Source organism: Cetorhinus maximus, chromosome 18 (genome assembly GCF_964194155.1).
Source record: "Cetorhinus maximus chromosome 18, sCetMax3.hap1.1, whole genome shotgun sequence".
NCBI classification, from domain to species: Eukaryota; Metazoa; Chordata; class Chondrichthyes; order Lamniformes; family Cetorhinidae; genus Cetorhinus; species Cetorhinus maximus.
In genome coordinates this window covers 33,613,359-33,634,623 of record NC_135896.1, presented here as the reverse complement: position 1 = coordinate 33,634,623, position 21,265 = coordinate 33,613,359, and positions in this window count along the sequence as shown.

Sequence of the window (21,265 nt, the reverse complement as noted above, 5' to 3'; positions counted from 1 at the left end):
TACCCCTGCTCTGGCCGCAGGATGTGCAGCAATCCAGCTTTGGGAGCGGTGGTCAGCGCCAATGCCCTTCAATAGAGGACAGCCACCCAGTGCCGCAAGAGGATGAATGATCTCCTCCGTTCCGCCAGGGTAAGTCACTCTTTTCCTCACCCTCAACTCACACACTCACAAACCCATCACACATCCACAGGGATCTCACTCACTGCCAGTTCAAGGGATATCACCATTCACTCTCTCACACACATCTTCATTGTCTTCATCCCATCTATGGGACCACTCACCACTCGCACAGGCCAGGCATTCTTAGCCATCTGGCCTGGCAGGCATCTTGCTTACTCTTTCTCCTCTTTATCCATGCAGGACAAGCTGGAACATCACAAGAGGGAGAAGTCGCAGCCTGGTGGCGGAACGCCTGAAATCAAGGTCCTCACGGACTTTGAAAACAGATACTATCAGCTGGCCGGCCACGATCTGGACCATTCCTGTGCTGACGGTGAGGTCAGTGCTGCTCTACCAAGTGAGGATCCAGCAGTGCAACATCCATCAGACAACCATACTGTGAGTGATGTGTCCTCTTTCACAGGCCATGCGCTAATTATCTTTCCTTGCTTTTGCAGGCACTTCTGCCAAACAGCCGATAGAGTCCATGACCCAGGACCTCCAATCAAGCCCTGAAGAAACCTCTGGAGAGGAATCTGGAGGCACCCTCCCTGAAGTCCCATCACAGCGCTCACCCACATCCTCCACCAGCGCAGAGACACACACCTCGGTGGGACCTAGCTTTAGAGTAGCCCCGGGATCACAACCTGGTGAGCACATCTGCACTGTCTGATCCACAGCAGGCAGCGGCAAGGACTTCCCAGGTGTCCGGCACCTGATTCCGATTCAGATGACGAGCCTCTGGACTCGGTCATGTCACAGTTGCTGGAGCTGCAAAGGCAAGCTCGGGAACAACAGGAAGGGATGTCCGCTGCACTCCTCACATTACAAGGCACGATGGAGGAGCCAGTCCGCCTTCAGGCCGAGGTCTTAGCGCCAGCATGCCAACACACTGAGGTCAACACTGGGAGGATGGCAACTGCCATGGTGACCTTGGTTCAAGACCTCGCCCCTGCACTGCTGCGTGGGCTCAACTCCATCGCTGATGCCATAGTTGGCCTCCAACAGTGTGTATGCGAGAGGGGTGCTGGTCAGCTTGATCTCACTTCAGCTACCCCTGCTCCTCAAGGAGTCAACCTGGGATCTCTGGGCACTCAGAGGGAGGAGGATCAGTAGGTGCACACTCCAGGTCCATCAATCCAGGTGACTCTGGGAGTGTCCGGCCCATCTGACTCCCCTCTTCCTGTGGCCTCAGCAGCTCCAGCTCCACAGGCCGAGGAGGGTGCCACTGCCACACAGCAGGACCCCGAAAGCAGGCCCTCCAGGTCTCGGCCCTCCAGAGGTCACCCGCCATGGTCATCACAGACAGAGCATCACAGTCAGCAGGCTGCCTCCACCTCCGCTGTGGATGTCTGGGGACCACCAAGATATAGCAGCGGGGTTAGGAAAGTTAAGAAGAATTAGTTACACAGCCTGGGCACGGCAGTTAATCACTTGTACATACTGTTCACTATTGTCAATAAACTCCCAAGAATGTCTCCCTGCCTATGGCTCCTTGTTCTGATGAGCAGTGTTCATTTCAATCAGATATGAAACCTTTCTACGCAAGATAAAGGCAGGTGTCTCAGTCCAGGGCCTCTTCCCTGTGCTCTGTGCAGCCTTCAGACCAAAGTGATGGTCCAGTCTCACACTCCCTGGAAACATTACTGATGCCTGCACCTCGGCGGTGCTGGTCATTGCTGCCAGAATATAGTGAGCAGGCGCCGCAGAGTTCTCTCATTCTCTCGATGTGCTCTCAGCACCTTTAAGGAGGGTCTGTCCCCCATTTCTTCAGTATCTGTGACCACTGATGCTGTGCTCCAGCTCCTGAAGGGCTCAGTTGCTGAAGGCGGACAAAGCATAAGAACTTCTAAAGTTTCATGGCTGTGACTCTATGATACGACCCTGATCACAGAGCACAAGCAAGCTGCCCTCGGCCAGACAGGAGTCAGACATCCTCACAGGCTGTGTGAAGATTTATGGAGTGTCCTCACTGCACGCCATCACCATCCTCATGCAATCAAGCAACTATTAGGGCCTCCACTGCATCTTTATGACAGGAGCATTCTCACAGAGGGTATTTTCACTGCCATAAGCCAGACTAGAGTCAAACTTTCACAAATGCGATGTGATATCAATGGGGTCACCTCACTGCCTGCCGTCATCATCCTCCACAAATCTGGCAGCTATGAGGGCCTCCCGAGCATGCCTGCCTTGACTAGCCAGTGTGAGGGCCTCACCCCGTCATCGTCGCCTCCAAGGACCTCCTCAGCCTCATATCCATTGGCGTCCTCCTCATTGGAGGAGACGTGAAGCTCCTGCATCTCCTCCTTAGCCCGCTCCTCTCCCCATTGCATCGCCAGGTTTTAAAGGGCGCAGCAGATGATGATAATGTATGACACCATCTGCAGACTGTATTGCAAGGCTCCACCAGACCAGCCCACGCACCAGAACATCATCTTCAGCATCCCAATTGTCTGCTCCACCAAGTTGCGAGTTGCAGCATGAGCATCATTGTAATGTCTCTCTGCTGCAGTCTGAGGCTGTCGCATGGGTGTCATCAGCCACGGCCTCTGCAGGTAGCCCTTGTCCCCGAGGAATCATCCCTGTAGCTTCTGTGGACCCAGGAAGACTCCAGGGATCTGTGACCGACTGACAATGTAGTTCACACTCCCTGGAAACCGTGCACACTCCTGCAGGATGCTTTTCTGGTGGTTGCATACCAGCTGCACATTCAGTGAGTGGAATCCCTTGCGGTTGATGAAGTCAACCGTGTGTAGCGATGGAGACCTGAGCGGCACATAGGTGCAGTTAATCGCACCCTGCACCTGTGGGAATCCCAAAATTCAGGAGAATCCAATGGCCCTTGCATCCTGGCTGTTCCGGTCCCCGGCAAAATGCACAAACTTATGTGCCCTCGAGAAGGTGGCATCCGTGACCTCATAGATCTATTTGTGGATGGCGGCTTATGAAATCCCACAGAGGGCACCTGTGGAGCCCTGAAAGGAGCCACAGGCATAGAAACTGAGTGCCATGGTCACTTCCACAGCCACTGGCAATGGATGCCCTCCATGGCACCAGGTCCTGCAGTAAGTGGCAGATGTAAGTGACCAGGTCCCTAGACATGCGCAATTATCGGCGACACTGGTTCTTGGTCACCTATAGGAATGACAGGCCGCGTCTATCGACCCTGGGTGTCGCTAGGTGCCGACCAGGCACAGCTCGCTGTTGCTCCTGGGCAGCGTGTGTGGTAGCCCCAGCAGCTTCTTCTACCTGAGGTTGCTTCTCCTGCCTTTGCGCAACCAGGAGCCTCAGTCGCTCTCTACTCTATCTTCTACGGTCTCTGTAGGCCATCAGGCCTACAGCTAGGTCACTAGGATCCATGCTCCTGACGTGGTCCTCCTGTGGCATGAAAGGGAGAGAGACGTGGTTAGCATGGCTGTACTTTGCACCTTTCCTGGCCCTGTGTGACCGCCCCTTAATGCTTCCTGGAGGGCGCTGGCCACCCCTCGGATGGCCACAGATGAGTGCCTGTCAACCTGTGACATGGGGGAGACTGCTCCTAACCCAGATGCTGAGATTGCAACGGACAGTGAGCGCCTCTAGCAGTGACTGCTATATGGCCAGCGTTGGCGAGGAGATTTTACAAGGCGTGCAGTCCAACTGATCCGCAGTACAGAAACATGGCCGCGGACTCGCAGTTTGTGCCGGGGACTGGGGGCTAGTGCAGGGTAAGGTCTGGAGGGCTTGGTGGCACATTGGTGCCTCTGTGTTGCCTGCATGGGCGGGCAGGCAAGGACCCTGACCCCAAGAATATCACTAAGATAAAAGCAAAAAACTGCGGATGCTGGAAATCCAAAACAAAAATAAAAATACCTGGAAAAACTCAGCAGGTTTGGCAGCATCTGTGGAGAGGAACACAGTTAACATTTCGAATCCGTGTGACTCTTCATCAGAGCTTAGTAAAAATAGAAAAGAGGTGAAATATAAGCTGGTTTAAGGTGGGTGGGACAAGTAGAGCTGGATAGAGGGCCAGTGATAGGTGGAGATAACCAAAAGATATCATAGACAAAAGGTCAAAGAGGTGTTGAAGGTGGTGATATTATCTAAGGAATGTGCTAATTAAGGGTAGAAAGCAGGACGAGCAAGGTACAGATAGCCCTAGTGGGGGTGGGGTGGGGTGAAGGGAAGGGTAGAGATAAAACAATGGATGGAAATACATTTAAAAATAATGGAAATAGGTGGGAAAAGAAAAATCTATATAAATTATTGGAAAAAAAAGAAAAAAAAAGGGGGGGGATCAGAAAGGGGGTGGGGATGGAGGAGAGAGTTCATGATCTAAAATTGTTGAACTCAATATTCAGTCCGGAAGGCTGTAAAGTGCCTAGTTGGAAGATGAGGGGCTATTCCTCCAGTTTGCGTTGGGCTTCACTGGAACAATGCAGCAGGCCAAGGACGGACATGTGGGCAAGAGAGCAGGGTGGAGTGTTGAAATGGCAAGCGACAGGGAAGTCTGGGTCATGCTTGCGGACAGACCGAAGGTGTTCTGCAAAGCAGTCACCCAGTCTGCGTTTGGTATCTCCAATGTAGAGGAGACCACATTGGGAACAACGAATGCAGTAGACTAAATTGAGGGAAGTGCAAGTGAAATGCGGCTTCACTTGAAAGGAGTGTTTGGGCCCTTGGACGGTGAGGAGAGGGGAAGTAAAGGGGCAGGTGTTGCATGGGAAAGTGCCGTGGGAGGGGGCTGAGGTGTAAGGGGTGATGGAGGAATGGACCAGGGAACGATCCCTGCGGGAATGCTGCCGGGGTGGGGGGGGGGTGAAGGGAAGATGTGTTTGGTGGTGGCATCATGCTGGAATTGGCGGAAATGGCGGAGGATGATCCTTTGAATGCGGAGGCTGGTGGGGTGATAAGTGAGGACAAGGGGGACCCTATCATGTTTCTGGGAGGGAGAGGAAGGTGTGAGGGCGGATGCGTGGGAGATGGGCCGGACACGATTGAGGGCCCTGTCAACCACTGTGGGTGGAAAACCTCGGATAAGGAAGAAGGAGGACATGTCAGAGGAACTGTTTTGGAAAGTGGCATCATCAGAACAGATGCGACGGAGGCGAAGGAACTGAGAGAATGGGATGGAGTCCTTACAGGAAGCGGGGTGTGAGGAGCTGTAGTCAAGGTAGCTGTGGGAGTCGGTAGGCTTGTAATTAATATTGGTGGACAGTCTATCACCAGAAATTGAGACAGAGAGGTCAAGGAAGGGAAGGGAAGTGTCAGAGATGGACCATGTGAAAATGATGGCGGGGTGGAAATTGGAAGCAAAATTAATAAATTTTTCCAGGTCCAGACGAGAGCATGAAGCAGCACCGAAGCAATCATCGATGTATGGGAGAAAGAATTGTGGGAGGGGGCCGGAGTAGGACTGGAACAAGGAATGTTCCACATACCCCATAAAGAGACAGGCATAACTGGGGCCCATGCGGGTACCCATAGCCACACCTTTTATTTGGAGGAAGTGAGAGGAGTTTAAGGAGAAATTTTTCAGTGTGAGAACAAGTTCAGCCAGACGGAGGAGAGTAGTGGTGGATGGGGATTGTTCGGGCATCTGTTCAAGGAAGAAGCAGAGAGCCATCAGACCATCACGGTGGGGGTTGGAGGTGTAGAGGGATTGGACGTCCATGGTGAAGAGGAGGTGGTTGGGGCCAGGGAACTGGAAATTGTTGATATGATGTAGGGTGTCAGAGGAATCACGGATGTAGGTGGGAAGGGACTGGACAAGGGGAGAGAGAATGGAGTCAAGATAGCAAAAAATGAGTTCTGTGGGGCAGGAACAGGCTGACACGATCGGTCTGCTGGGACAGTCTGTTTGTGGATTTTGGGTAGGAGGTAGAAGCGGACCATCCGAGGTTGGGAGACTATGAGGTTGGAAGCTCACAAACAATTTAATGAGCTCATATGAGTGGTCAAGTTCAGTAAATGCATCTTCAAATGCCATGTCTCATCTATTGCATCATCACACGTTACTCAACACCTCAGACACCCATCACTCACCCATCAACAATCTCTAGCAATCAGGACTCATGCCTAATATTCTTACGCTTACCTCACCCTCACACACCTACCACTGCTGCAAGTCTCATGTCTACATCACACAGTTCACACATTTTCACAGCTGAACAGGCAATGGCACATCACCCAAACACATTGCAACATACTGACATTCTCCACACTCTTGCAGGGCAAGATGACACCTAATAGGAGCCAGCAGCAATGAACTGGCATGTGACAGGTCTGCCTGGACCTCCTGAGCCCCTTGGAAGAGATGGCGCTATGAATTATTGTGTTCCAACAGGTTACTAGGATTGCTGAGGTGCTGTCTCAGAAGAGTGACATCTGCTTCATGGTGCATGGATCTGTAATCCTCTCTCAGGAAGACAGCATTCATGCTCCCGCTGTCAGTCTGGCAGTGTCCTTGCTGATGTCAGCTGGTGTTATGACCACAGCTGGTGTTCGTTGCTGCACAAACCAAGTCCTAGAGGGAAACTTGGGCTTACGGGCCATCTCCTTTTTTTTTGTATTCTGAAAATGAGAAGGGGACGTACTGATCTCAGCCATAAGAAGTACAGTAACACTTTTGGGATTTTAAGAAATTCAAAGTAAAAGTTTTACATGCATACCACATGACTTGTAATTCTCTTCCACTCTGCAGCGAACATCCAAGCTTCAGATTGAAACTGCTTATCGTAGTCCAAGACTTCTCTGGCCTGACTGGCTGGTTGATTCAAACTGCATCCTTTCTCAGCCAAGCTCCAGCTATAGCTCCAGCTGCTATATCTCACAACTCACAGCTCAACAGCTCAACAGCCCAACAGCTCAAACAGCTACAGCCCCCCTAAGCTCTCCACAGTAACTCTAAAATACCTTTTACCACAGTTTCCATTGTTTTCACACCTCTTTGAAACCCAAATCGTTCCAAATATAAGATCTTTTGTTTCCATCATGTCTTTGCTTTCAGGTCAGTAAAATATAATATCCCCAATCCTATTTACCTATGGAACTCCTGCAAGATGCAAACTTGTTTCTTGTGACCTCTGATTCCCCTTTGATATTCAAACCAACTCTCAACATATCTAAAAATACAGTGGTAGATCTAACCTATTCACTTGTATGTCAAACCTAACACCTCTAACTTTTTCATGTTTTAAACCCCCTAGACAACCTGTCTCCTATTAAATCATACACACACACACACACACACACATGCACACGTACATACACACAGCTGGCCACCCCTGACTTCTGCTGCCCTTGAAGAGACGGTGCACTGCAAAGACCCTTAAGGCCCCGAGCTGCTCGAGGGCATCCTGCAAAGCCATCTGCAGTCTCCCTGAGTGAAAATTAGCAGCTTTTCACCAGCAATGCTATAGCCACTGGAGTAATATTTGTGTAGAAGCACTAGGCCAGGCAAAGACACCTGCAAGACAGGCACTAAGAGAATGCAGATGGGTGAATAGATCAGTTTTGTATATAATATTGGAATTGATGTTAGATAAAGTTGTTTGCCCAAGAGGACACGGTGATAGCCTATAGCAGATGGATGGAAAGGCAGGGAACTGTGGGAATGATGATGTGGGGATGTTTCTAGCGAAACCAGAATATGAGGAGCTCCTCATGAATAGACCACCTGGAGCAATGATGTCCCAAATTCCCCCTCCCTTCCAGCTCCTTCGGCACCAGCAAGACCCCAGACCCTGAATTCACCTGGGCTCCTCAGCATGGTGGGACTGCCTGTAGTCCCAGCAGTGGCCACTGGTGCTTTTTTTTAAATACAGATTTCAGAATTTGAAAATATATACATCTTTTTGCCCAAGTTATGCCACGCACCATACTAGTTACTTCCAAATCTCAGCCTATGCCGCTGTGAAGTATCCATAATGCTCGGGTAATTTTTAAAGTTTTGAGCTTGCAATGTTAGTGCAGTGGTCTTGTAGCTGAACTGTTATCAATGGGATATCCGAGACAGTCCCTCAATTTACTCTATGCCTCATTCAAATTTTCCTCCAGTCAGCTCAAAAATAAGCTCTGTTCTTCAGTGGGAAACTTCGGTATTGCTACAAGTTGTCTGGAGCGATGGGGTATGAAGAACTGACATAGGAAAATAGACACTTCCTATCAACTTCTCAAAATTAGGCCCTTTATGAGATCCTCTCCAAGACTAATCATGCCTTGTCATTTTTCATAGGAGCAGGAGTAGGCCATTTGGTCCCTCACGGCTGATCTTCCAGCCCAATACCATTTCCTGTACTATCCTCATATCCCTTGATTTTTGTAATAACTAGAATTCTATTGATCTCAGTCTTGAATGTACTCAATGACTGAGCCTCCACAGCCCTCTGGGGTAGAGAATTCCAAACATACACCACCTTCAGAATGAAGAAATTTCTCCTCACTTCAGTCCTAAATGGCCTGCCCCTTATTTACTTTCATTCATTCGTGGGATGCGGAAGTGGGCGTCACTGGCTAGGTCAGCATTTATTGCCCATCCCTAATTGCCGTTATTCAGAGAGCATTTTTAAGAGTCAACCACATTGGAGTCCCATGAAGACCAGACCAGGTAAGGACGTTAGATTACCTTCCCTAAAGGGCCAGATGGGTTTTTACAACAATCAGCAATGGCTTATTGAATTCAAATTTCACCATCTGCCATGGTGGGATTCAAGCCCAGGTCCCCAGGGCATTACCCTGGCTCTGTGGAATATTAGTCCAGTGACAATACCACTATGCCACTGCCTTCCCCTGGCACTGTGTCCTTTGGTTCTAAACCCCATAGCCTGGGGAAACATCCTTCCTGCATCTTCATGTTGAGTCCTGTAAGAATTTTGTATGCTTCAATGAGATCACCCGTCATTCTCCTAAGCTCTAGAGAATATAGGCCAACTTTCATCAATCTCTCACTTTAGGACAATCCTGCCATCCCAGGGATCAGTCAGGTGAATCTTCGTTGCATTGCCTCAATGGCAAGTATATCCTTCCTTAGGTTAGGAGACCAAAACTATACACGGTACTCCAGGTGGGATCTCACCAAGGCTCTATACAATTGCAGCCGTACTTCTTTACTCCTGTACTCAAATCCTCTTGCAATAAAGGCCAGCATACCATTTGCCTTCTTAATTGCTTGTTGCACCTGCATGTTAGCTTTCAGTGACTTATGAACAAGGATACCCAGGTCATTTGGACACTCCCTAATCTCTCATCATTTAAGAAATACTCCGCATTTCTGCCTTTCCTACCAAAGGATAACTTCACATTTTTCCACATTAGAAGATATGTAGTCTTCTAGGCTTCCAGCTAGGTTCTCCTGCATTGTTCTGCTATGGTCCTATTTTGGAAAGCAAGCATGCCCCACCAAAAATATGTTTGTATCACTTCATATTTGTTCTAAGTTCTATTTTAACCAGAAGAACATTCCTTTCCAATTGTTTGAGTCGTGTAAGGTTTGTGTACTTAAGAATTTGCGTTCATAAGGCACAACATGAATGCATCAGATTAGCTTGAAGGGATATATCATGAAGCTGCCACATTTTGATGCTGAAGTCAGTTATCAAGCCTAATGAATAGATACGTATATGTTTGGTTGATGCCAAAGTAGGAGAAGCTGTTGTGCATCAACATCTCGAGAGCCTTTAACCTCTGTTAAATTATTTTGCCTGGAGTTGGATGAGTTGTATCAGTCAATAAATTAGATGAAAGTTATTCATAATATGAAAGTGTTTTACTGAGGAGGCAACCATCTGTGTTTTGTCTTCACTTTCCGCTTAATACACTGGGCTCATCTTAAACTGTCTATGGGTATTATGTACTACTGAATCAATTTAATGCTACAGCTTTGTTTTCTGTTGCTGATCCGGTTCTTTTGAGTCTTTTCCAGCTGAAAGTAAAACTTTCCCATTGATCAGAATGCAGTTAGGGATGAGGCTCCAATATCAATTACAGTGCACAGATTAGTAAATGCTAGAAGGAATAATCAAATACTTGCAGCACTGATCACTTCACCACAAGCCTTGAGAGAATGAGATACAGGCAGAGCAGAAAAAAGAGTAGCAAGAGCCAGACTTTCACGAATAGAAGTCCATACTTCTCCTGAAGGGTAACTTCAACCATGATAATTAGCTTGTACCCAATGAAATGCATTAGTCACATTCCTGAGAAATAAACGTCATCAAGTACAATTATTGTATCCAAGTGGACTGGATTTATAAAATAATTTATTAAGTATTTTTACTTTAATTTTGAACCTTACTTTTGAACCATTAGTGCATTAAATTCTTAATACTACCACTGTTGTCCTGTTTCATGTTACAGCCAGAATAATCAAGCTTTTGCCTGCTTTTCAATTACATGTAATAAACTACATGACAACTATCAAGGAAGTGTCATTTCTCAAATGTCAGACCTCGAGTTCTAGTGGTCTCTAAAGGGGTTTGGGAGGTCCCAAGATCATCAGATTTCTGAACATTTTTGTATTTTAGTACTTGCTCACAGCACACTGTTATTCTTTGACAACTGACATTGTCTTGGAAGTTAGAACATGGAAGGCTGGGTTGGTGAGGGGTGGCAATATTTTTGTTTCAGCACCTGGGAGTATGAGACCACCTGGATGCAGTGCATTGTATAGGATTGGGTAGAGAAGATTTCATGTGCATAAAGAAGCCCATCAAATCTTCTGTCCATTTAAATTCTCTCACTCTAGTAGTCCCTTGAAGCAAGGAAGACGCTTGCCAGAGCTGGTATGTGGAGTCTTTTAACATGGGGAGGCAGTTGCGCTGCAGCTTCCACATGGTTCTGGGTGACTAGGAAACTCTCTCACACTTACCGCCTGCCATAGGTGTTTCGGAAAGAGCTACACGTTGATAATCAACCTGTTTGGCCAAACCATCAAGCCCTGAAGTGGGACTTGAACCCAGAGCTTCTGGCCCAGAGGGTGGGACTCTACCATTGTGTCATAAGTCCTCCCCGCTCTTTAAATTAGCAGTTGAAAAATCAGTGGTGATCATGCTTTTCTGATTTTCTTTCATATGCCGTGTCCAGATAGTTAGACATTCCGACTGGCAGGAACAGGAAGCTCTGCCTTGTGGTCTCCGGGAGCATGTCAATATTAATAGACGGTCTCCCAAGCTGAAAAGTTTGAAACACACTGACCAAGTGTGTTTCTGCTGCAAAGTGGGAGTGATTCTATAAGTTTTTTCTTTGCTGAAATAGAGCATGCTTGTTACTGGGAAACGCTCCAATTAGTAGCCTGGTTAAGGACAAGTGGAATTCATTCTCTCAGGTGAATTAATAATAAAAAGCACGTTTTAACTTTGGGGCTAACATTCCATCTTGGAAGCTGACATTCTGTTGTTAATAATTTATGTTGTATTCAGATTTTATGCTGAAGAATGGAACAGGTTTTCAGTGTAGATATCAAGGGTGAGAATTGCAGGAAATGGTACACTGGTGCAGCAGGAGGGAAGGTTCTTTAAAGATTCAGTTTAAGTCATAATATTGAGGTAATATAAAAACAGCTTTATTATGCATTTAAATTATGCACTACTGACTTGACCTGCATTTGAATCATACAATTTTTTTCATTAGTCAGGGGTCCCCGACCCTTGTAGGATCCCACACCATGTTTGTGGATCTCCAACTTAAGCTTCTGAGAAATATATACCCACCTTGTCCAATATGGAATGTATAGTTTCTCCCTGCAAATCAAGGGAGGTTCGCTGCAGGTTGGAAAAGCTAAAGCTTATGGACACCCAATTGTGGACAGTACTATTAGAAAGTAAAATCCAGCAGATTACGGGGAAGTTTGATCACAACCTCCTCTGACTTGTATTCTGCTGATTTGGCTATAAAAGTCAACATTCTGTTAGCCTTCTCAATTGCTGCCTTGTATTGGTTGATCATGTTGAATACTGAGTTTACTAAGGCCATGGATTTCCTTGGAGCTGCCTCTGTTTTGCTGCCGTAGCTTTGTTGGAAGTGCAGTGTAAATGGTCTTTCCGCCACACTTCTGGAAGGTCACACTGGTGGTCAAGAGCAGAACTGAGGAAATTCCTGGCCTGAGGCTTCTAAACATTGTTTAACTTTGCCCATAGTTGTGTCAAATTTATGATGAAATCTACCCATTAACCAATTTCTTATCTATATGTAAATGTAGCCAAGCAATCCCACGATTTTAGCTTAATTATTTGTGTGAACGTGAAACTTTATAAAATGGAAATGTCATTGCAAACATTGTAGGGTTTATCACAGCGGATTACTCAAAGAAATCCAGGAGGTATGTTGGACAGGATTTTCCAGTCTAAAGCCATTTTAACTGCTGGTTACTAAATTAGTGTTTTACAGATAATCTTCAGAATCAATCCTGATATTCAGTTCTATTATTTTACAGGAAATTTAAGTAAGAATAATAAGTCAATAGTTGCTGGTGAATATTAATACCACATTATTCAATCTACTGCTACCTCCCCCTTTTCTATTGACTCCCTCATAATGATTGTCAGTGCCTTATAAATCTCTTTGCTATTCAGCCTCACCACTCTGGGATAAATGCCATCTAATCCTGGGGATTTATTTGTTTTGTGTTTTATTTTTGTGATTAATGGTCTTTTTAATCCGAGCCTATCATGTACCAAAGTTTTTGCTAAGCAATGAGGATGGGGGTTTTGCTGTGAAGCCTTTCATTGTGTGCCAACACTATCCATCTAAGCTTACACAGCTAGGAAGCTACATGAAGGATATGAAGGAAATTAGTGCCCTCAGGATAGGAAGAAATAAAATTGGGGAAAGAAGATAAGAATACAAAGAGGAATGAGAAAAATAAAATGAGATTAAAAGCATATAAAAAATGAAAAAAAAAACCCAAAAAGGAAATGGATGTTACAACTGTTAGTATAAGTAAGAATCATCACAAGATCTAATATGGTACAAACTGGCTTACCTGAACTATTGGACTTTAAGAATGTAGAATTCATATCCATGACATTCCTGAAGCACGGCACACACCACCATCTTTTGAGGAAGTTTCATTGTTTGAAGCTGGGGCAATTTCTTGGAAGATCTTACATGTATGCTTTGTGTGCCAAAATTGTAAACAATTTCTGAAGAGACAATTAGTGCACCAGAAAAATCTTCCCCTTGCAGATTACAAATAATAAATGCTTTATTTGTTTGTGTCATGATCAATTCATTTTCAAGGAGAGAAGTTAAAGTCCACACTTTTCATCGTCTGATGGCACCAAGATTGACAAGACTCATAAAGTATGTACTGTGTACAGAAAGATTTGAAAATGTTTACTCTAAGGCATATTTGGAAGACCAATGATACGTTTATAAAGATGAATTGTTGTTGACTTGCAGTCATCATGTTTGCTGAAATTGAATGTAGTTTTACAACAACATACGTGATTATTGCCAGATGAGACTCGGATTTCTCTACACAGTCATAAGCATTGAAGATGGCAGTAATTGGAATCATTTCATTTTTCTTGTTTTCTATACCACTGTGAACAGATTGCTTCAGAAATGGTGAGAACAACTACTGTTAGCTCACTTGATAAGTGTCCATTTTGTCCCTTCTGTGTATTTGTTTGGGTAAAACAGTAATCACTCCAGACTCCTGTGCAAATGTGAAGGAGATAAATTTGAATGCATGCAGCAGCAGATGGGACTGCAAAAGTCATGTCTTAGCTGAGAACATTTGTAGCTCTTTGTGTTTGACAAAGGTGGCAGATTAATTTCTGACTGGGCAGCCAATCAGAACTCATTGGGCTGGATTTTAACACCCAAAAAGGTGTGGGATGGGTCTAGGCCAGAGGTTAAAATTTTAAAAACCTCCAACCTGACCCCAACCTACGCAGCCCTGAATTTAAGATGGTCGGACAGCCAACCTTACTCCCAGAAGATGGTTTGAGAATGTAAGTATTTTAATGAGGCTGGTAGCTTCTGATTTAACCTGTTTTATAGGCTTACCTGTAGCCTGCTGGGTTTCACAGGCCTTGCCTGCTGAAGGGACACGAGGGAAGATTTAGGGAGAAGGTGAGTGCCTTTACAACTTTCTTTGTGAGCTAGGAGAAGCAGGAGAGTTTCTTCCCAGCACTCCAAGCACCCCGTCTATCAGACCCCCTCCCCATACGAAGACTCGCGGGGTTCAGATTCGGCTCTCCCCCTCCCCAGGATCAGACTCACAACCCCCCCACCAGACTCCGGGATCACCTTCTTCCCCTCACTCTCCACTTTGGGATTGGACAACATGACAGGGTCAGAGGTTAGGTCTTCCCCCTTCAGATTCGACATTCCTTTCCCAGGTTTGCGATCTGATCTCCCAACCTGCCTTAGGATCAGACGCCCAACCAAGCTTGGGGATCTGATATACCACCCTCCCTCACTGCCCCACCAACCCCCCCAACCATCCCCTGAGGACCTGCAGCCTTGCTCCAGCATCCTCTCTGCCTGTCTGGAAGCCAAGCCTGCCAATCAGGCTCACTTTCGGGCAGGGAACCTGTCAAGGACAAAAGATGCAGAGTTAAAAACTCCTCATCCACCCCCTGCCACAGCCCCCTATGCCACCCCCGCCAGCCCAGGAACCCACTTCTCTTAAAATGCAGGCCACTGATCTTGCTACTATTTTGCAAAGATTTTGAACTTGCCAAAGCCTTAATTTCAAGGTCATGACTTCAATCATCTAGTTCTAATACACAGTTACAGCAGTGTGTACCATCTACAAGATGCACTGCAGGAATTCACCAAGCCTCCTTAGACAGCAACTCCCAAACCCACAACCACTACCATCTAGAAGGACAAGGGCAGCAGACACATGGGAACACCACCACCTGGAAGTTCCCCTCCAAGCCACTCACCATCCTGACTTGGAAATATATTGCCGTTCCTTCACTGTTGTTGGGTCAAAATCCTGAACTCCCTTCCTAACAGCACAATGGGTGTACCTACACCACATGTACTTCAGCGGTTCAAGACGGCAGCTCATCACCACCTTCTCAAGGACAGTTAGGGATGGGCAATAAATGCTGGCCTAGCCAGCGAAGCCCCAATCTCCCACTACCCTCACTGTTAGAATTGCAACAGAAAGTGTCAGTATTTATATTCTAATGCATCTGCTGACCTTGTGTTGCTCCACGCCACGTCCCCCCCAGTCAGAGGTGGCCCATAACTTGTGAGCCCCAGGGCAGCGTATCTGGGGGGTACCCAAGTTCAAACTTCGAATGGGCAATTTCCTTCAATGGGAACCATCCGATAATGTAATTTAAATCACAAACTTAAATGGTTCCGACTGTCTTACAGAAATAGTTACCCAGGAAAAGTTATAAGAATTAAAACCACTTCTAGCTTCTGGGAAACTATTGTACTGATCTCTCCGACCCCACCCCACGGGTCACCCGACTAACCCCTCACCCCACCCCCAAGACCCCCATGGGAGACCACCCCCCTCCCACACGCATACCAGCCCCACCCCCCCCCCCCGCCGCCCCGCCTCTTCACCAGCCTGACCTGGAAGATCAGGGGAGTTAGGAGCAGTTGGATTTCAAGATCAGTAATTGCGACCATAAATCCGACTCAATTGTCACCCCACAGTCTTTGCAGGTCTATGCATTAATCTGCCCTGATTGTAGTGTTCCACAGGAACGTATGAGCTCTAAAATGTCTTGTGGTTCCCAGAAGTCTGAAATAATCACACTATTTTACATAGATTCTAGCGCTTTCATCAAATGTATTTCTCACATCTCATCATGTGGGGTGGAATGATACATTGTTGCTTTGCCGCACTGACTATAGTGCAGTGTGTAGCACTCTGGATATACATGTATACCTACACATTATAACATAATTCCTAAGCATAACAATAAGCTCAGTGACATTCTATACAGGTTGCCCTTTCAGAAATGCCCTTCCTGCCTATGAACAATGGTGATGTGGTCGGCTCCGTTTTGAAACGGACCTAACCGTGGGTCCAAAGTGCTGGCCTGTTTCAGGCAATAGGCCCATTTTAACGCGGATTCTGGGTCCTATGATGAAAGGAAAATGTCACAATGAACTCCATAGTGTTCTGCTACTCTATTAGTTACTAAGGCTTCTGCAGCTTCTCCATGTTGCTGCTTTCTTTTATGAAATTTAACCCTTTCGTAAATCTCAGTTTTCCTGGCGATGGAAAGGCCATTCTAGTTAGTGTGTCACGACTTCATTTTCAGTATCATCATTTAGGTTGAATGATTGAGAGTATTCTCTGCTTTATCATTCATGCAGTGAATTAGGGTAATTCTTTTGCTTATTAGCCATTCCTAGCATGATTACACAATGCTCCAATTTATTTTTCTAGCTTGGTCATTCCTCAGGCTTAGAGAAAATACATATCACTGAGGAGCAATAACAATATCAGCTTTGCTATTCACTAACTTTGCATGACATTTACTGATATATTCAAATGTCATGACAGCGTTTCACGAGCAGCTCATATGGTTTTGGCGTTGCTGCTTAATGAGTGTATTATCGAAGAACAAACACTTCAGCTACCTGGATTAATGGCTTTTGTTGGTTCTGAGCCAATTTCTTTTGCTTTCACTGGATATGATTCAGCTTTTGACACCATGGACTGGATTTAGTCAGACTGACAGGGAGGGGGGTTTGCTCACCAGTCAGAGAACCGTTGGTGAACCCCCGTCAGCTCCATGGAGGAGGCCGAATGGTGTTAAGTGCAGTGGCCATTGTCGGGCCTTCCCTGGGATTCAGGATACCGGCGGTTGAAGTCCCAGCCTATCAGAGGCAGCTCTCTATTGCTCGTCAGCACCACCGGGAGTGGTGGCCGCTGTCGGCAAGGCCTAGGATCACTGAGGGACGCCAGGCCAAAAGTGAGTGAGGGTGGTGGAGAGTAAAGAGTTAACTCTAATAATAGCTGCTGAGCATGTGCGTAAGGAGCTATGTCATAGTGATGTCACTCACTGAGAGAAGATGAGTAAGAAGCACCTAAGAGAGGAGTTGTAGCTATATCCTAGGAACATAGGAACAGGAGTAGGCTATTCAGCCCGTTGAGCCTGCTCTGCCATTCATTTAGATCATGGCTGATCATCTATCTTGGCACCACCTTCCCATGCTATCTCCATATCTCTTGATGTCATTAGTCTCCAAAAATCTATCGATTTCTGTTTTGAACATGCTGAATGATTGAATTTCCACAGCCCCCTGGGGAAGAGGATTCCACTCTCTGAGTGGAGAAATTCCTCCTCATCTCAGTCTTAAATGGCCTACCCCTTATCCTGACATTATGTCCCTGGTTTTAGACTTACAAGCCAGGGGAAATATCTATATCCACCCTGTCACACCCTGTAAGAATTTTGTAAGTCTTAATGAGGTCATCCCTCATTTTTGAAACTCTAGGGAATGCAGACCCAGTCTTTTCAATCTCTCCTCATAGGGCAATCCTGCCATCCCAGGGATTAATCTGATGAACCTCCGTTGCACTCCCTCTATGGCAAGTATATCCTTCTTAGATAAGGGGACAAAAACTGTACACAATACGCCAGGTGAGGTCTCACCAAGGCTGTATACAACTGCAGCAAGAGATCTTTACTCCTGTCCTGAAATCCCCTGGCGATGAAGGCCAACATATCACTTGCTTTCCTAATTGCTTGCTGCACCTGCATGCTAGCTTTTGGTGATTCATGAATAAGGACACCCAGGTCCCTTTGGACACCCACACTTCCCAACCTCACATTTAGGAAATATTCTGCCTGTCTGTTTTTTCTACCAAAGTGAATAATTTCACACTTATTCACATTACATTCCATCTGCCATGTTCTAGTCCATTCACTTAGCCTGTCCAAGTCCTCTTGAAGCCTCCTTGCATCATCCTCACAGTTTACATTCCCACCCAGTTTGGTGTCATCGGCAAATTTGGAAATATTACAAATGGTCCTCACATCCAAATCATTTATGTAGATTGTGAACAGCTATGGACCTAGCACTGACCCTTGCAATACCCCACTGGTAACAGCCTGTCATTCTGAGAATGAATCTGTTTATTCCTTTTCTCTGCTTTTTGTCTGTTAACCAATTCTCAATCCATCCTATTGTATTTCCCTCAATCCCACACACTCTAATTTTATTTACTAACCTCCTGTGGGGGACCTTATCAAAGGCCTTCTGAAAATCCAAATACACCACATCCACTGGTTCTCCTTCATCTATGCAACAAGTAATATCCTCAAAAAATTCCACCAAGTTTGTCAAACATGATTTCCCTTTCATAAATCCATGATGACTTTGCCCAATTTTACCATTCCTTTCTAAAAGTCCAGTTATCACATAATAACATTTCCATACTGTTGTCATCAAACTAACAGGTCTGTAGTTCTCCATTCTCCATCTTGCTCCCTTCTTTAAATAGTGGAGTTACATTTGTTACTTTCCATTCCACAGAAACCTTTCCAGAATCTAATGAATTTTGAAAGATAACCACCAATGCATCCACTATCTCTCTGGCCACTTCCTTCAACACTCTGGGATGACGCTCATCTGGTCCAGGGGATTTATCAACCTTCAATCCAGTTAACTCTTCAAGTACTACCTCTTTACAAGTACTAATTTCTTTCAATTCCTTCCAAGTCCCTGGATGGCCTAGTATTTCTGGGAGGTTTTCTGTATCTTCTTCTGTGAAGACAGATGCATAGTAACTGTTTAGTTTCTCCACCATTTCCCTGTTCTCCACTATACATTCTCCTGTAATGGGCCCACTTTTGTCCGAGCTAATCTTTTCCTTTTCACATACCTAAAGAAGTTTTACTGTCTGCCTTTATGTCTCTCGCTAGTTTGTATTCATATTCTCTTTTCCCTTTCTTAATCAATTTCTTGGTCCTCCTTTGTTGGGTTCCAAATTTCTCCCAATCCTCAGCCTTACCACTTTTTCTGGCATCCTTATAAGCCACTTCCTATGATCTAATACAATCTTTAACTTCCTTCGCTAACCATGGTTGATTTACCTTTCCCTTTGGGTGTTTGTGCCTTAGAGCAATGTATATCTGTTGCAGACTGTGTAGTATTTCTTTAAATACTAGCCATTACCTGTCTACCATCAAATCTTTTAGTGCATTTTCCCAATCCATCACAGCCAACTTGCCCCTCATACCTTCATAATTTCCTTTCTTCAAATTTAAGACCCTAGTTTCAGAATGAATGAATTCAAACTTAATGCAAAATTGTACATTTTATGGTCATTATTTCCCAAAGGCTCCTTTACAGCACAGCTATTAATTAGCCCTTTCTCATTACACAACACTAAATCCAAAATAGCCCGATCCCTATTTGGCTCCTCAATGTACTGCTCCAGAAACCCATCTCATACACACGCCAGGGCCAGGATTTTTCCTATGGCAGGCAGGCTGGGTGGGAGTGGGCGGGGCGCTGCCCGCGATCGGCTCCGTGCCACCATTTTACGCGGGCAGGCCAGTTAAGGCCCGCCCAGCGTAATACGCAGCCAGTGGTGCTCAGTGCTACCTATGCGGGTGGGGGGGAGGAGGGAGAGTCAGGGTCAGCAGTCTTTCATGCATGCACGCAAAAGAGCATGTGTCACATGAGTGGGGACACGTTTTTATATTTATGAAAATTAATTAATTAATTTAATAAAAGCTTCAGGAAGCCTCATCCTGCTCGTGGATGAGGTTTCCTGAAAAACGCGAAGGTCGCTTGGGCTCTTCGCCTGCCCGCCAACCTTAAGTGGTTCAATTAATTTCTTAATGGCCTTAATTGTCCGTTTACATTTCGGCGGGCGCGCAGCCGGCTCCAGCGCATGACCGCCGAATGAAACATCGCGATAATGTGCGATGGCGTCGGGACACAGGCTCGACTTCATCGCGCGTTGTTTCATGCGTTGGCGTGTCAGGCCCGCCGTTGCACGCTGACCGGAACATTCTGCCCCAGGAATTCCTCTTTCAGGGCATTAGTACTGATTTGGTAAACCCAGTCAATGTGAAATTGAAGTCATCCATTATTCCCAATCTTGGTCCCACTGTAGCCACGTCCCTGTAATGGCAACTAAATCATGCCTATTGACCTCAATATAAAAGCAAAATACTGTGGATGCTGGAAAGCTGAAACAGAAACAGAAAATGCTGGAAAAACTCAGCAGGTCTGACAGCATCTCTGGAGAGAGAAACAGAGTTAACGTTGTCTGTATGTGGACTCGAAACGTCAACTCTGTTTCTCTCTCCGCAGATGCTGTCAGACCTGCTGAGATTTTCCAGCATTTTCTGTTTCTGTTTCCCATTTACCTCAATTTGTGCATTCAAATTGTCAACCTTTGTCCGGTTGTCCCTTAGCCTTGTAACTATTTAGCGATATAAATAAAGGTATTTTGGGCGAAAGACCATTGCCTCCAGCAAGATCTCTTCTTGAGTAAGAAACCAAGGAATCCTGAGATAAATCCACAATAACAGAGGTGGGATGGGGATCATCGGGTGGGAGTTACGGGAGAGGGGGCAGAGGGGTCAGAGGCAAGGACATGCGGGTGGCTTTCAGTGCCCCACCCCTTCCTGATGCCGGGTCCATCACTCCGACAGTGAGTGTCTGATGAAGAGGGATCCCCCTTCCCCGGGAAGCTGCTGGCAAACCCAATAGGGTTTGCTGGGCGGCCTTTGGGAGGCGCTGGAAAGCCAAGGTGGTCCCATTAATCCCACTGAATTACGGTGGGCTCAAGGATATTAATGGGTCATTAATGAGCCTAATTGACGTCCTCCTGCCAGCAACTGGGAATCCCATTTCAGCCTCTTCTGCCCTCTGACTTAATCAAGGGAGGTTTAGCTGCTCCTGGGAGACTGACAAGGGGCCTCTCCCAAGATTAAGTAGGCCTGGACGCCATGGTTCCCGCTGTAACGGTCTGCATAAAACCCAGCCTTATGTTACGTTTAGAGACTGTGCACACTAACCTCCTATGAGGGACCTTATCAACGGCCTTCTGCAAATCCAAATACACCACACCCACTGGTTCTCCTTTATCTATGCTATATGTAATATCCTCAAAAAGCTCCACCAAGTTTGTCAAACATGGCTAGAGAGTTAGTGGATGCATTGATGGTTATCA